The following is a 14,710-nucleotide window of genomic DNA, read 5'->3' as shown; positions in this document are numbered from 1 at the left end:
TGGACACTCTGTGGTATTTCCTGGTTTATCCTTGTTTGTGCAGTTGAGTAACAGGTGACTGATTTTAGTTATATATAAAGGGTGTGGTATGTTGGAAGTTTTATTGCATGGGCTTGGTTCAGAACCATGTCAGTCTCTACCGGGACTGCTTGGGAAAAGTACAGTTGTGTACACTTACCATAAATGTAGATGTTCGAGTGTCTTCACTGTTGCAATCATCACTGTAGGGTTCTTCCTGCCGGCAGGCAGCCCTCGGTCGGCCAGAATCCCAAAGTCTGGGTCCGGCGTCGGCTGTGCAGTCACCCTCCCTGACGAAGAAAAAAGATAAAGAAACTGGTGGGAGTCAGGGACTCTGTAATATCTATCAGGCTTAGCAGGGGCTGGAGGAAAGGATTCAGGAGTTAAATTAGACTCAGAAAAGATATCATCCACAATATCCAAAATAGGAGGAATTGCCAGGGGTCTGTGTTGGGGAAGAAGGAAATCCCTAAGCCTTCTCAGATTTTAGATTCAGAGTACTCCTGTCCTTCCCAGTGAAAATGTTCCCTCATGTCATGTAAAGTTTCCCCAAAAGAAAAATCCTCGGGGAGAAGCTGAAGGAATGGATTCCTCTGCATCAGAATCCTCATAAAGGAGGGAAAGTATAATCCTGTTCAGAGGAAGACACTGAAGAGATAGATGCCTGATCAGAGTTTTCATAATCCAATTCTTGTCTTTGCCTTTTGTCTGGAGGGGGATGTGAACCCCTAATCATAGTAAGTCCTCCGCCATTTTAAGCATTTGTTTTTGAGATTTAGGTCCCAGATCAGAGGAGGCCTGGGCTTGAGTCTTTGTTTTAGAAGGAGTCTTTGCCTTTGCCTTTATCTGAAGCTGCGTAGGCCTGAAAACCCCCTCGGAAGCCGGTACCTGCACAGCGGCTCCGGACCCATCTGAGGGAGCATTATCTGAAGGTCCTGCACCTGGAGTACTCAAAGGCCTAATTGGCTCCTCGTGGGAGTCCGTTTCGGCAAGCAGTTCTGTAATGGCCGACGACAGGGGCTGCGATAGCGCCTCACTGACTATGGCTGAACCTGCAGCTGACTCTGCTTGTAAACTGTCATCTGATTTGGACCTCGGAGGCCTGTCCTTATCCTTGCGCCTTTTATGAACTCCGGTAGTCGGAAGCGTGTCCGACATGTTGTAATTAAATCGCCTGCCAGAGTAATGAAAAGCAAAATCGTATCTCCGTTTAATAGTACGTTGATTAAATCTAGCACAAAACTGACAACTAGCTACGTCGTGGTCAGGGCCTAGACAAGGAATACAGTAAGAGTGAAAATCCTTATGAGATATTTTCTTCCCACATGAAATACAATTATTAACTTTCTGACATTGGACGGGAGCAAGAAAAAAGTTTCCCCAACGGGGTACTTAGCTTTGAGAAGAAAGTCTTCGGAATGAAGCACCAAAAATAACAGGACTCAGCCGACCAGCACTTGCGAACTGCTTCCACCGCACGGCAAGAAAGACTGGAGAACATGGCGTCGGCTGGGAGCTTTGTACCCCTGGTGCTCTGACATCAGGGAGGGTGACTGCACAGCCGACACCAGACCCAGACTTTGGGATTCTGGCCGACCGAGGGCTGCCTGCCGGCAAGAAGAACCCTACAGTGATGACTGCAACAGTGAAACACGAACATCTGTGTTGGCACAGCATGCCACATACATAGGCCTGTTTGACATTTGTTTATTAATTTTATTTGAATAGCCTTTCCTGGAATGTATTTATAAAACTGTAAATATCAGGCCCTAGAATCAGATTGTGGCCTCAGACTGCTGTATAAACATGTCCAACTTCCCTTTTCCTTGCTTAACTTGGCTACTGAGTGCACTCAAACTTGATGTGTTGCCTTCACTAGCTTTTTCTACTTTTTTCTTAAAATTCTTTGTGTTTGTAGTTTTATTGTTGTATGAAGAAAAACATCTTCCTGTTAACATTTCCTGGCCTCTGAGCCCTCTCTTATAGCTTACAATAGTATTGAAGTGGTTAGCATTGTTTCCTCAGTGATTAGTTCTCATCTTGTGTACCACTTGCATGGAAGCTGTAGGTATTAACATTTTTTCCCCTGATCTCAAATGCATTCAGCAAGGCATCTGGTTATTTTCTAAATTGCTCATAACTGTGTGTGCCTAAGTTTGAGTATGCATTTAGCAGTTTTTCTTGGATTTCTGTACGTACTGCTTGTTTTACTTGAGTAAATTTTGTTACTGTAACTCAGGTGAACTTGTTTGCCTAGAATCAAACTACCATCCCATTTCACAAACAAAACTAGGTAAAATAAACTGCATGGAAATTTAATAGGTACACTTGGACTCCAAAAATCATAAGTAATTTAACTCTTGTGGTATATTGTGCATCTTAGGCTTTGTCTATTTAAGTATTGGCAGTTAGGTTCATAGAGGTTACAGGGCAAATGACTCTAGGGTCTTAAGTCAAGCCATGTAAAAACTTGAATATCATTATTGACCATTGTTGGTCGTTAGAGCGATTCTGTGATGAGCAACAAGTGCCCCTGTCCATGAGGGGCATAGGTGCTACTCCCGGGATGAATTTACAGGCACCCATACTGTTGTCAAGCTTGAATAGCATCATTGAGCAGCCTTGCTTCACATGGAGTGGGAGCTTATTCCGGAGGAGCAGTAATCGCTGTGAGATGCATGTCTCCAGCATGTCCTGTTAATGTCACAGGCTAGGTTGAAATCCTTGGAATGAGTTGTTGTCCTATTTGATTTGCGGATGTGTAGCATTTCAATTAGGGTGGGGTCTGAGACTGCTCTGTAGGCCAGGCAGAGGTCACCTCTCAGCAACCTGTATGATGCAGAGTACAGTGATAGGACTTAGTCTTTCTATGTATGTCGTGTTTTGAAGGCCTTAGATGCTCTTGGTAAGAAATCTCTGTGGTCTGTCCAGTTGCACGTGTTTGGTGAGTTACACACAGAAGGGAGCATTGTACTTGGGGTCTGATAAAGGATGAGTACAGTGGAACTACAACCTTCCTGGTCTTAGATGTAATGCCTTTATTTATGAGATGTGCAATGTAGAATGCTTTTCTTACCACTACAGACACATGGTGAGTGAAGTTTAAATTGCTATCAACTTGTATTCCCAAGACTCTCACTACTGAGTCTGAGCTTAAAGGGGTGCTATCTATCTTATAATTAGCAGGGGCTATTTCTTTGCTAAAGGGGTAATGAGGCATTTTTTGCATTAAGTTTTCTGCGAGTTTGGCACCAATCATTTGTCTGCATCAGCCATTTCTGTAATATGTTAACATCATTTGGGGGGGGCTCTATGACTGCACGAAGTTGTCATCTGCAAATTTGGTAAGCCACAGGCCATCTACCTTCACCTGTACTTCAGCGAAATAGATTCCAAACAATAGAGGGCCCTACACAGATCCTTGCGGTACGCCACTGGTAACTGGGCTACTGGTGGAGGTGGACTTCCCAACTTTGACAGTCGAGCCAGTTGGCTGCCCATCTAGTAATGTATTTTAGTCCCAGCTGGGAGAGTTTCTCTATGTGAATGGGGGATTGTGTCAAAGGCCTTGGCTAAATCAAAATAGGCAGTATGTACTGCTTTGCCCTCATCCAGGGCTCTGGTGACATTCTCCTAGAAGCCCATCAGGTTTAATAAGCAAGATCTAACCTTGACTAAACCAAACTGGGTTGGGTCAAGTGTTTGAAGGTCCTTTATTTCCATGGCCTTGCAGGTAAGACTGGTTAGGCTTATAGGTAGATAGTTCCCAGGGTCAGTTGATGCACCCCTTTTGTGCAAGGGGATTTGGGAAGTCATGTTTGCAAAGAAAGAAAAACACACTGCCTACCGCAGAGTAATGGTAGCATGCCTGTTTGCCCAGTAATCCCCAGAAGTGCCTAGGCTGTAGTGCTCTTCCCTGAAGTAATGAGCTTGTCAGTAGGGCAGCCTGTAGGCTAATCTCAAAGGTCCGAGGACTGGAGCAAAATAAATTAATAGGCAAGGACTTTTTATACAGTAACTGAAATGATGCTGTTAAGAAATGCAGAGATGACATTTTTGTTTTAAATGAGCCACAATATGAATAAGGCATAAGAGGGTTAATTGACAAATAACTAGAAAATGGAATAAGAAAAACTAAAAACACTTTAGTTATCTGTTCACAACATTGTCTGCAGAACTCCGTACTTTGCAGATTAATGCAGTGTTTTCTCAATTTATTGCTGTCACTTTCAGTTGACAGTTAAATGCACCAGATAGGACTTTTGATATACTTACATGATGATGCTTCCTGTTAATTCCCAGAGGTTGTTAAACTTGTTGGTTCCCATCTCCTAATTCAAAGTCCAAATGATCTTTTGAAAAATATTGCACTTGATCCTAACCAACTGACTTTGAAGCTGTACGTCTCGTGGCAACAGTTACAAGTATTTATATACACAGTGATGGTTATTAGCTGTTAGTACTACAGTGAGGAATATCCATAGCTAAAGAGTTTCATGCAGCTTTTAATGAATTATGATTAGATCTGTAGTCAAAACTGTTTGTGTTCAAGAAACTCGCTAGCTTGGAAGACAAGTTTCTCTATAGTACATTTCAGTAGCTTTGATATGTCATGCTATAAAGCCTTGTAATACAGGAGTTTTAACTGCACCAGGTTACATCACCATTAAAAGGAAAAAGTGGCAGTGTGGTGTTTTAGCAACCTTTAAAGCTGTTGGTTGATTGCCAAGTAAAATAGCCAGAATGGAAATGCAGGTGTTGACCATATTGATCACTCTTGCAGTAGCCTTAGCTGTACTGGTTATATCCCACCTAGGATATAACTGAATAGGTTTCAAAACTTCAGGGCACCTTCCACTCGCCCAAACAGTCTGCTCAAGGTGAGTTCACTAAAAAACAGGTTTGAGCGTCAAGCTCTTCAGAGCTTTCCCGCTGTTGAAGAGGGTGCTTCTCCCTGGGCTTTCATGGATTGACTGCCTGCTTGGGCTATTTTTTTTTGCTGGGCATACAAATCCCCTTTGCGGGGGGGGGGGGGGGGGCTCCTCCCACATTAAACATATATTGTTTTATTGTACTTTCCTGTCTAGGAAAGTTATTTTTAAGATAGGAATTTGTTTTAATCAGATTGGCACAAGACTTGGCTTTACTTTTAAATGGGAGCACACCTTTCTCCTGTCATTTTAAAAGTTGTTTTAATGTAGTTGAAAACTACTTTTTCTGTGTAGACATTGTGTTTAAAACACTTTGTCAGCTCCAAAAAATTAAGTAAATTGCTGTACTGTGCTTTTTCAGGGAATATGTGACTTTTAAATTAATATTTTTACTGGCTTATGCTTCTGCTTTTCCCAGGAAAGAGATTGATTTTCAGCTTGCCCATGTAACATGGTACCGGTTCCACAGTCAGTCCTTCTTCCAGCCACAAAAAGAAAATGTTAAGCAAGCAGTCTTTGCCACCAGGGTAGGCCAACAGTTTGCCTCAGCCATAGGTAAGTGACACTGCTGGGGCCCAAGGTGGGCTCCTGAGACCACTCCTCTTTTATCCCAGATCACTCTAGTGTAGCACCTACAGCCATTATGAACTCATGAATAGCAACATCCTCTGCGGCTGTTGGGGTACCCTCAGTGGGGAAAGGGAAGGCCACTGTTCGTCCTGGGAGAAGGGAACAGGGAAGTCTTCCTTGTTTGGTCAGAATGTTTTGCCCATCCCGTGGGAAGCTGCTGCTGCCATTAATAACATCGTTAGCCCTATTTTTCCTGTCAAAAAGAGAAAACTAAGCGTATATCTTCTACATTTCAAATTTTCTTAGACTGGAGTAGTTTATCAGGTCTGGCTCATGGTTTAGTTCACATTATTAATCCTTATAAGTTGGTTTCTAGAAAAAAAAAGGAATGCCCATTTTCCAAAAGAGATTTTTGATTTTGAATTTCAGAGACTTGGTGCTAGACACCTGTGCTCAGACCCCTGAGTTGAGGCAGGAGCTAGGAGGATCGCATTTCATCCTGCACAGTTGTCTGCAGATCCTGGCCAGTCTAGACTTGGTTCTGTCATGGCTTCAGCATTTGACATAGTGGAGAGAGATTTCTCCACTTCAGTGGAAAAGGCATCCTTGCTGCCTCAGGTCCACCACATCCTCAACTGTGTTTTGTGGGCGCGGAGACTTTTTATCTTGTGCCACTGGGGCAACTTGTCCAGTCGAGCCTAGAGAATTTTCCTATTCAGGACTCTGCTTGCACTTCGAGTCCTGTCTTGAGCCTTCCATGGAAGTGAACGTGTAAGAGGAGGGACTCTCCACAGCAGTCGTTAATCAAAGACACTGACTTTGAAGAGAAAGGGTCCCCAGGTCACCCTTTTAGGATATCTCCTTAGGAGAAATAGTCTAAGTTTTAAGACAGAAATGTGGTTTATTTTCCAATCCCCCTTTGCAAGAGGAGGTAGAGTTCGTCAAGGCTTTCAGAGCTGGCTCAGCTGTGTCATGAGCCATTACCAAAGATACCAGAGTGTGAAGTATAATATCCAGAGGTTATTGCATACCATTTTTCCTTTTACCCCCAAACCATGACAGAAGAATTCCCGATTTTCCACCCAGTTAGAGGAATGCAGCAGCCATAGAAATATAAAAGTTGCTGAGAGTCCTCCATCTGGTCCCCCCAGACCAAAAAGGATCCAGACCTCATCTGGTCTTTTTAGTGCCAAAGAAGACAGTAGATCTAAGACCAGTTTTTGATCACAGCAATCTGAATCCGTTCATAGAATATCGAAGATGTCCTTCAAGGATGCATCTGCAGTCCTTACATATGGGTTGTCCTGCCTCAGGCAGCCTTTCAGTCGGCCGGATTCCAAAGTCTGGGTCCGGCGTCAGCTGATGTCGCCCTTTTCCCCGTCAGAGCGACTGGGGTATAAAAGCGTCAGCCGACGCCATGTTCCTCAGTCTTTCTTGCCGTGAGGTGCCCGAAGCAAAAGCAGTTCGCAAGTGCCGGTCGGCCAGCTCCTGTGATTTCAGCTACCGAAGACTTCAAAAAAGCTAAGTACCCCGTTGGGGACTCTTTCTTGCCTCAGCCGATGTCAGATCAAACGGTTAAAGTTAACAATTGTTTATCTTGTGGGAAACAAATACCTCATAAGGATTTCCACTCTTACTGCTTACCCTGCCTAGGCCCAGACCACGACGTCTCTGCCTGTTCAGCCTGTGCTTCCTTCAATAAACGCACTCTCAGGCGTTGGGCAGAGTTTGCAGAGGAATTTTATGGAGAAAATTTCTGCTATATCATGCCGTCGGGGCTTCCGACAACACATTTACCCAAAAAAACGAAAGGATAAGGGCCGACACACGCGGTCCGCGGTTTTCGGCCGACTCCATGCCTAGGCCTACCGCGAGTGTCTCTGTCTCTTCTGAAGCCGAAACTCTACCGCTTCAGACCGACGACACTGCATTTCCGGTAACTTTGGTACCGTAGGCCATTCCTGAGTCGGACATAGAATTCCCTTCTGAAACCAGTGCGCAGGAAATAGCCGACACCATTTCTGTTGATAAAACTACCCCAGCACGTGGGGCAGCCAGGCCTCCTGTATCCATGTCCATTAAGGCCTTTACATGGGCTAAAGCTGCTAAACAAACAAAATCTATCCCTCCCAAGGCTACTCCTCAGGGATCCACTACCAGTTCACAAATCTTAACTTTGGCTGAGGACCTTATTTCCTTAATCAGGGGCTCTCAGCCGCATCCAGACAGGGGCTCTCAACCCCCTCCAGGCAAAAGGCCCAGGGTTGAGCAGGCAGATCCCCAGTCTTCAGATGAGGCCTCAGATGACTCTGCCCTTTCGGATTACCAGGAGGAGGCCCTTCCGGCCTACGAAGATTCTGATGCAGAGGAATCTATCCCCTCGGCCTCCCCACCTGAAGAGTTTTCCTTCGGGGAGACCCTTCACTCCATGAGAGAGCATTTCAAATGGCAAGGCCAGGAATTCTCTGATTCCAGGAAGAGGTTAAGGACCTTTTTACATTTACCTCAGCATAGACCTTTGGCTATCCCTCCTGTTTTGAATGTTATAGATGATGTGTACTCTGAGTCTAGTATTTCCCCTGACTCCCTACCTCCGGCTCCTGTCAAACCTGACAGGTGGTACAGGGTCCCGGACTCACATCTATACCTTTACAAGGGCCACTCTGCTGACCCAGAAACTATTTCCCAGGGCCCTAAAGCGGTTTCAACTACCACTGCCAAGAATCCACGTCCTTCTGAAAGGGAATCCAGGGCTTTAGAGAGATGGGGTAAAAAAGTGTACACTTCCTCCACTCTGTCTATGAGAGCATTAAATTGTCAATTCCATATGATACAGTATCAAGAGTATTTGTTAGATGAATTGCATAAAAAACTATCCCCTCCTGAACCCCTAGATCGCAAGGCCCTTCAGGATCTGGTGCATAACTCTCAACAGGTTAGCAACCATTTCTTACAGTGTGGTTATGATGCATTGGAAGCTTCATGTAGGTCAGCAATGACAGGTGCAGTCATACGTAGACATGCTTGGCTGAAGGAATGAACACTGCCAGATCATGTTAAAGCAAAGCTTCTGGACGCACCACTGGAAAAACAAAAGTTATTTGGTTCCACGGCTCAAGAGGTCTTAAAGAAATTTGAAGAAAAGGCTGAATCGGTTCAAACAGTCAAAGATTTTCTCCAGGTCCAACCACCAAGATTCAGCAGAAATTGGCCTTCTAAGAATTGGTCCTTTCTGGACACGGTCAGATTTCAAAGAGGCAAAAACAGGCGTGGCAGAGGTAGAGGGCAAGCTCGAGGCTCCTACAGAGGACGTCAATGGCAGCCTCCTACCCAGAGAGGTAGTGCAGGACCTACATCTACTGCACAAGGACAAACTCAATGACTTGACTATGACTCCGCCAACCAGGGCTCAATTGGAAGCACCTTTGGGCGGAAAGCTATCTTTATTCTCAGACAATTGGCACAATATTACAAAGGACAAATGGATAGTGCAAATAATAGACAAAGGATACAGATTCCATTTTCATACATTACCAAAAAGACAAGGCATGCCAAACCTGCCACCAAATCAAAGGGCAGAGGCTTTCAAGCAGATTTCCAAACTACTAGAAATGAAGGCAATAGAAAAGGTTCCTTTCACAGAACAAGGCCAAGGATTTTATTCCAGACTATTCCTTGTTCCAAGAAAAGAAAAACAATGGAGGCCTATTCTAGACTTGTCCACACTGAATACTTACCTCATCATCCCAAATTTCAAAATGCTGACCTTACAGCAGCTCCTTCCCATGCTGGGCAAGGGGTCCTGGCTGGTAACTCTAGACCTCAAGGAGGCATACCTGCATGTCCCTATCAGACAAAGTTGCAGAAGACACCTCAGATTTCTTGCAGGTTCAGAGCATTATCAATTCTCAGCATTGCCCTTTGGCTTATCTACTGCGCCCAGAGTATTCACGAAATGCCTGGCATCAGTGATTGCACATTGCAGACTTCAGGGGATTCAAATATACCCATACCTGGACGACTGCCTTATACAAGCGGACAGCCAACAAACATTGTTAAAACAGTTGAGCTATGCCATCCGCCTTCTACAAGCCCTGGGATACACAGTCAATTTTCAGAAATCAAGACTTGTTCCATCCCAAAGAATAATTTTCCTGGGTGCAAAGCTGGATACAAACACCCAAATGGCTTTTCTCACAGAAGAAAAACAAGAACAATTACCAGATTATTTCAAAAATCTAACAACACAAACCCAACTGACTGCAAGGAAAATCCTGCAGGCCCTGGGTTTAATGGCATCTTGCATTCTGCTGATTCCACAAGCAAGGCTGCATATGAGGAAACTGCAATGGTACCCAAGGAGTCTATGGTCTCAGCACAGTCACAGCCTAGAAGCTTTGATCCCCCTTATTCCATGCCTTCAAAATGAATTTCTGTGGTGGGCACAAGCAAGTCAGTCAAACATGGGTCTGCCTTTCACCAAACCTCTTATCAGCCAAACCATTACAACGGACACCTCAGACCATAGATGGGGAGCGCACATGAAGGACAGATGTATTCAGGGGCAGTGGACTCAAAAGGAATCGTGCCTGCACATCAACCAAAAGGAAATGCTGGCAGTGATGCATTCAATCGAGGCCTTCAAACATTTCCTGCATCAAGGTCACCTGCTAATAAAGACAGACAATACCACAGTTATGTGGTACATAAACAAGCAAGGAGGTACCCATTCCTACCCTCTTTGCAGGCTGGCAATGAATCTTTGGGATCTTTCCCTAAAACTCAATCTAGAGCTGCATTCCCAGTTCGTACCAGGAAAGGACAATGTACTGGCGGACAGCCTAAGCAGAAACACCATGGATCCACACGAATGGATGTTGCATCCAGACATTTTTCTTCAGATAGCACAATCTTGGGGAAGGCCGGACATAGATCTTTTTGCTTCCCCCCACAACCATCAACTGAAGAAATTCTGCACAAGGACATACCATCCTCAAGCATGGAAAGTGGACGCCCTATCCTTCAGCTGGAATGCTCTCACAGTATATGCATTCCCACCTCTACCTTTAATGACCAAGGTCTTACTGAAGATCAGGACAGAGCAACCAAAAGTGATTCTGATAGCTCCGGACTGGCCAAGACAGCACTGGTACCCATGGTTAAAGAGCATGTCACGCTCGAAACCGTGGCCCCTACCACAATGGCCACTTCTTCTGATACAGCACAATTACAAAACTCTACACTGCAGCCTGAAAACCTTACAGCTGACAGCCTGGTGAATACCTTGACTCATCACCAGGATAATCTATCCAAGAGGGTAAAGGATATCATCATGGAAGCTCGGCGGCCTTCCACAAGAAAGGCATATTCAGCAAAATGGAAAAGATTTCGGACCTGGAGCACCGCGCAGGGTCAGGATCCGACAGTGATGAGCATCCCACTTATCCTTGAATACTTGGCCAAAATGCTCTATAATGGCCTTTCTTACTCATCCATAAAAATTCATGCTTCAGCTATTTCAGCAGAGTACAACACTGATCCGCCTGTATTTTCTCATCCTCTGCTAAGGCAGTTTCTCAGAGGGATAAAAAACATCAACCCTCCAAGGACACCACCAGTGCCTACATGGGACCTTAACTTCATGTTGGAAAAATTAACTCTACCTCCATTTGAACCAGCAGCATCTTCAGAGCTACAATTCCTGTCTTGGAAGACTGCCTTCCTTCTGGCCATAACCTCAGCAAGAAGAGTATCTGAGTTACAGGCCCTCATGGCAGTACAACCATTTCTCATTTTCCACAAGGACAGAGTCTCTTTGAGAACCAATCCTTCATTCATGCCAAAGGTGGTATCCAGGGTCTCACTGAACCAAGCTATACACCTGCCTACTTTCTTCACAAATCCACAAAACAAAGGAGAGAAACTTCTGCATACCCTGGACATTCACAGACAGTTGCATTACTACTTGGAAAGAACTAAGACTTGCAGAAAAACTGACCAACTGTTGGTAGCATACGCTGCTGGTGTACAAGGAAGAGCAATTTCCAAGCAAACAATTTCAAAATGGATAGGAAATTGCATTCGATTCTGTTACTCTTTCCATGGAAAAGCTGTGCCAGCTAACATCAGACCTCATTCCACCAGAGCAACAGCCACCTCCACAGCCTTCTTAAGAGGGGTGGCTACAAAGGACATTTTAGAAGCTGCTACATGGAGCTCTGTGCATACATTTTCCAAGCATTACAATTTGCCTTTATATTCCAGATCCAGAGCAGGCTTTGCTACTGCAGTCCTGCAGGGCATGCTAGCTGCACCATCCTTTTCTTAGGTCCTACCTCCCCCAGCTTGGCTATGGTATTCTACCCATATGTAAGGACTGCAGATGCATCCTTGAAGGACATAGTACAGTTTTGTACCTACCATAAATGTAGATGTCAGATAGGTATGCATCTGCAGTCAGGTTTTCCCTCCCTCCTACCCCTCTGTGGTATTCTTTGGGTACCTATCCCTCTTTTTAGCTAGCTGGGGTCATCTTTTATGGTGTATTTGTTATTTATTGGTTTGCATGATTGGAATTTATTCATTTCTCCAAAATTTAGCCTTCTTTAGAGGGCACCTGAGGCAAGAAAAACTGAGGAACATGGCGTGGGCTGATGCTTTTATACCCCAGTCGCTCTGACGTCGGGGAAAAGGGCGACATCAGCCGACGCCGGACCCAGACTTTGGAATCCGGCCGACCAAAGGGCTGCCTGAGGCAGGACAACCCATATGTAAGGACTGCAGATGCATACCTATCGGACATCTACATTTATGGTAGGTACAAAACTGTACTTTCTGGATGGTCATGGTTTAGTCCATCCTGTCACTACTGTGGAAAAATGATTGGAGGTGCTCCATAAATCTCCAGGAAGTGTACTTCATAAGACACACAGGCTCTCCTGGAGATATATCTATGCTTCAGTCTGGGGACCAGTCATGATCAGTTCAGAGCCCTACCCTTTGGTCTTACCACAGTCCCCAAGGGTATTCAAGTACGTAGCAGTGGTTGTCGTGCACCTGAGATGGCACAGATTCTGGATGTTTCCTTATTTAGATGACTCTCTTCTGCTTTCACTAAGCCTCTAGTGATCCAAACCTGAGACTACTTGCTCCATCCATATGTTCGATTAGGCATTACAATAAACCACGAGTCTCAACTCTTCCCTACTCAGACTCTAGAGTTCTTTGGTACCTGTCTAGAGACAGTGACACAGATTGCAAGTTTGCCACAGCCAAGACTTGACCCTCCATGAAATCAAGCCCTACACACCCTTTCTCTTCTTTGCCGTCCAGCCAGACTGGTATTACAGCTTCTCAGAACAATTGCATGTTTTCACATGAGGGTTTTACAGTGGACTCTGGTGGTACAGTGGTCAATAGGGCGCCATTTTCTGATGGCACCTACTCTCTTTATCCAAACACCAAAAAGGCACCAATAAGCTAAAAATTCCAGCAAACCTTGGATCCTGGTTGCAAAAAAAACCTTTATTGATAAAACTTGACCAAAACAAGAATGTAAAATCCACAATACACTCCACAGGAAACGAAGCGCTTTCACCCTCGTACTTAGGGCATCATCAGAGTACAAACTTCATTTCAAATCATCCCTTAAATACTAAATACTGAAACATTAAATGGATAATAGAAATTCATTAAACAATTAATTAAATCATTAAATAAAACAGTTCGTCTTTTTAAAAGAACAAAGAAAACCATAAAAAAACTGTTTTCAAGAACTGTTTGAAGGAACAAAAGATAGGTAACAATGCCATTTGCATCAACAAATGTAAATGTTAAAATGGTAGGAATCTAGATGTAAATATAATTGTAAATGTTAAATATGAATATAAAAATGAAAATAAATATGTAAATGTTAAATATAAATATGTTGTAAAATTAATTTCATGTATATGAAAAAGGTGCATGTAAAATTTATAAATATTGTTAAAATTATTATTAATGAATAAGCACATGCTGAATCACAATTGCTAAACCTATTAATAAATATATACAAAATATAAATAATTGCATAATGTTGAATAAAAATAATGTCAATAAGGTGTAGTAATGATAGAAAATACTCTTACGTATGTTTATATAAAATGTGATCTTAGTTTAAGAATACTGGAAATTGATATTTGTTCATTAATGCCAGGCCATTTGCTGGCGTTAAGCCTTAGTTGCCATAAGCACTCTTTTGCTTCTAGCATGTTTTTTTCGTCACCACCTTTGTGTATATTGTGTGGTATTCTATCAATGACGAAAAAAAGAAATCTTTTGAAATTAGAACAATTAATACTATGATTGTATAACGTACTAGTTTTATGTTTTTTGATGTCACTCAAATGTTCTATGATACGGGTTTTTAACTTTCTAATAGTTTTACCTATGTAAAATGCTTGGCAAACTGTGCAAGACGCAGCATAAACAACCATATCAGAGTTACAATTACAATGGCCTGGACATCTAATGGTCTTCCCATAATTAGAAATAGAAATATAAGGACCATCATTGATAAATCTACAAACATGACATGCACCACATTTGCTCATCTTAGAATTTTTGAACAAGTCAATGTTAATGTTGTTTTCAAACAAATTTTTCGGGTTTTTACCTCTACTATAAGTGATTTTAGGTTTGTTACCTAAAATACCTGAAAGTTCTGTATTAGAATCAATGACACTGGTCCATGCTTCCTGTACTATGTTAACAATCTGTTGTGATCTATCATTATATGGAATAATAAAGGTATCATGTCTAGCTGCTGTTAAATTTGATGTATCAACTTGTATTCCATATAAAATAATAGGTTTATATAAAATGGTCCTTTTGATTTTGATTTCTTTGCTAATTTCAGAAATAAAATCACAAGGGGTAACCTCTGGCAATAAACATATTCGTGAGTTTTTCCAACTCCTGGCAAAATACTTTGTTGTCACTAACAATTCTGGACAGCCTAACCATCTGCCCTTTAACTAGGTTCCTTTTTTGGTAAACTGGATGACAGCTGTCGAAATGTAGGAATGAATTTGAGTATGTTTTCTTCCTGAAAATACCAGATTCCAATCTGTTCATAGGTTCATACTAGGCTATCTGCCCGAGGGCATTTACAAGCCTAGCCCATAGTTTTGTGGCTTACGCCACCCCTTTAG

At 43.1% G+C, this 14,710-nt stretch overlaps 1 protein-coding gene across 1 annotated transcript in view; it reads left to right on the top strand.

Moving 5' to 3' along the window:
- CCNYL1 (cyclin Y like 1) overlaps positions 1-14,710 on the top strand; it is a 1,025,424-nt gene that overhangs the window by 204,487 nt on the left and 806,227 nt on the right. The gene's annotated exons all lie outside the window — the stretch shown is intronic.

This window comes from Protopterus annectens, chromosome 2.part0 (genome assembly GCF_019279795.1).
Source record: "Protopterus annectens isolate FY-2018-M chromosome 2.part0, PAN1.0, whole genome shotgun sequence".
NCBI classification, from domain to species: domain Eukaryota; kingdom Metazoa; phylum Chordata; order Ceratodontiformes; family Protopteridae; genus Protopterus; species Protopterus annectens.
The sequence above is the reverse complement of the archived record's forward strand: the minus strand, read 5'-3'. Positions and strand labels throughout refer to the sequence as shown.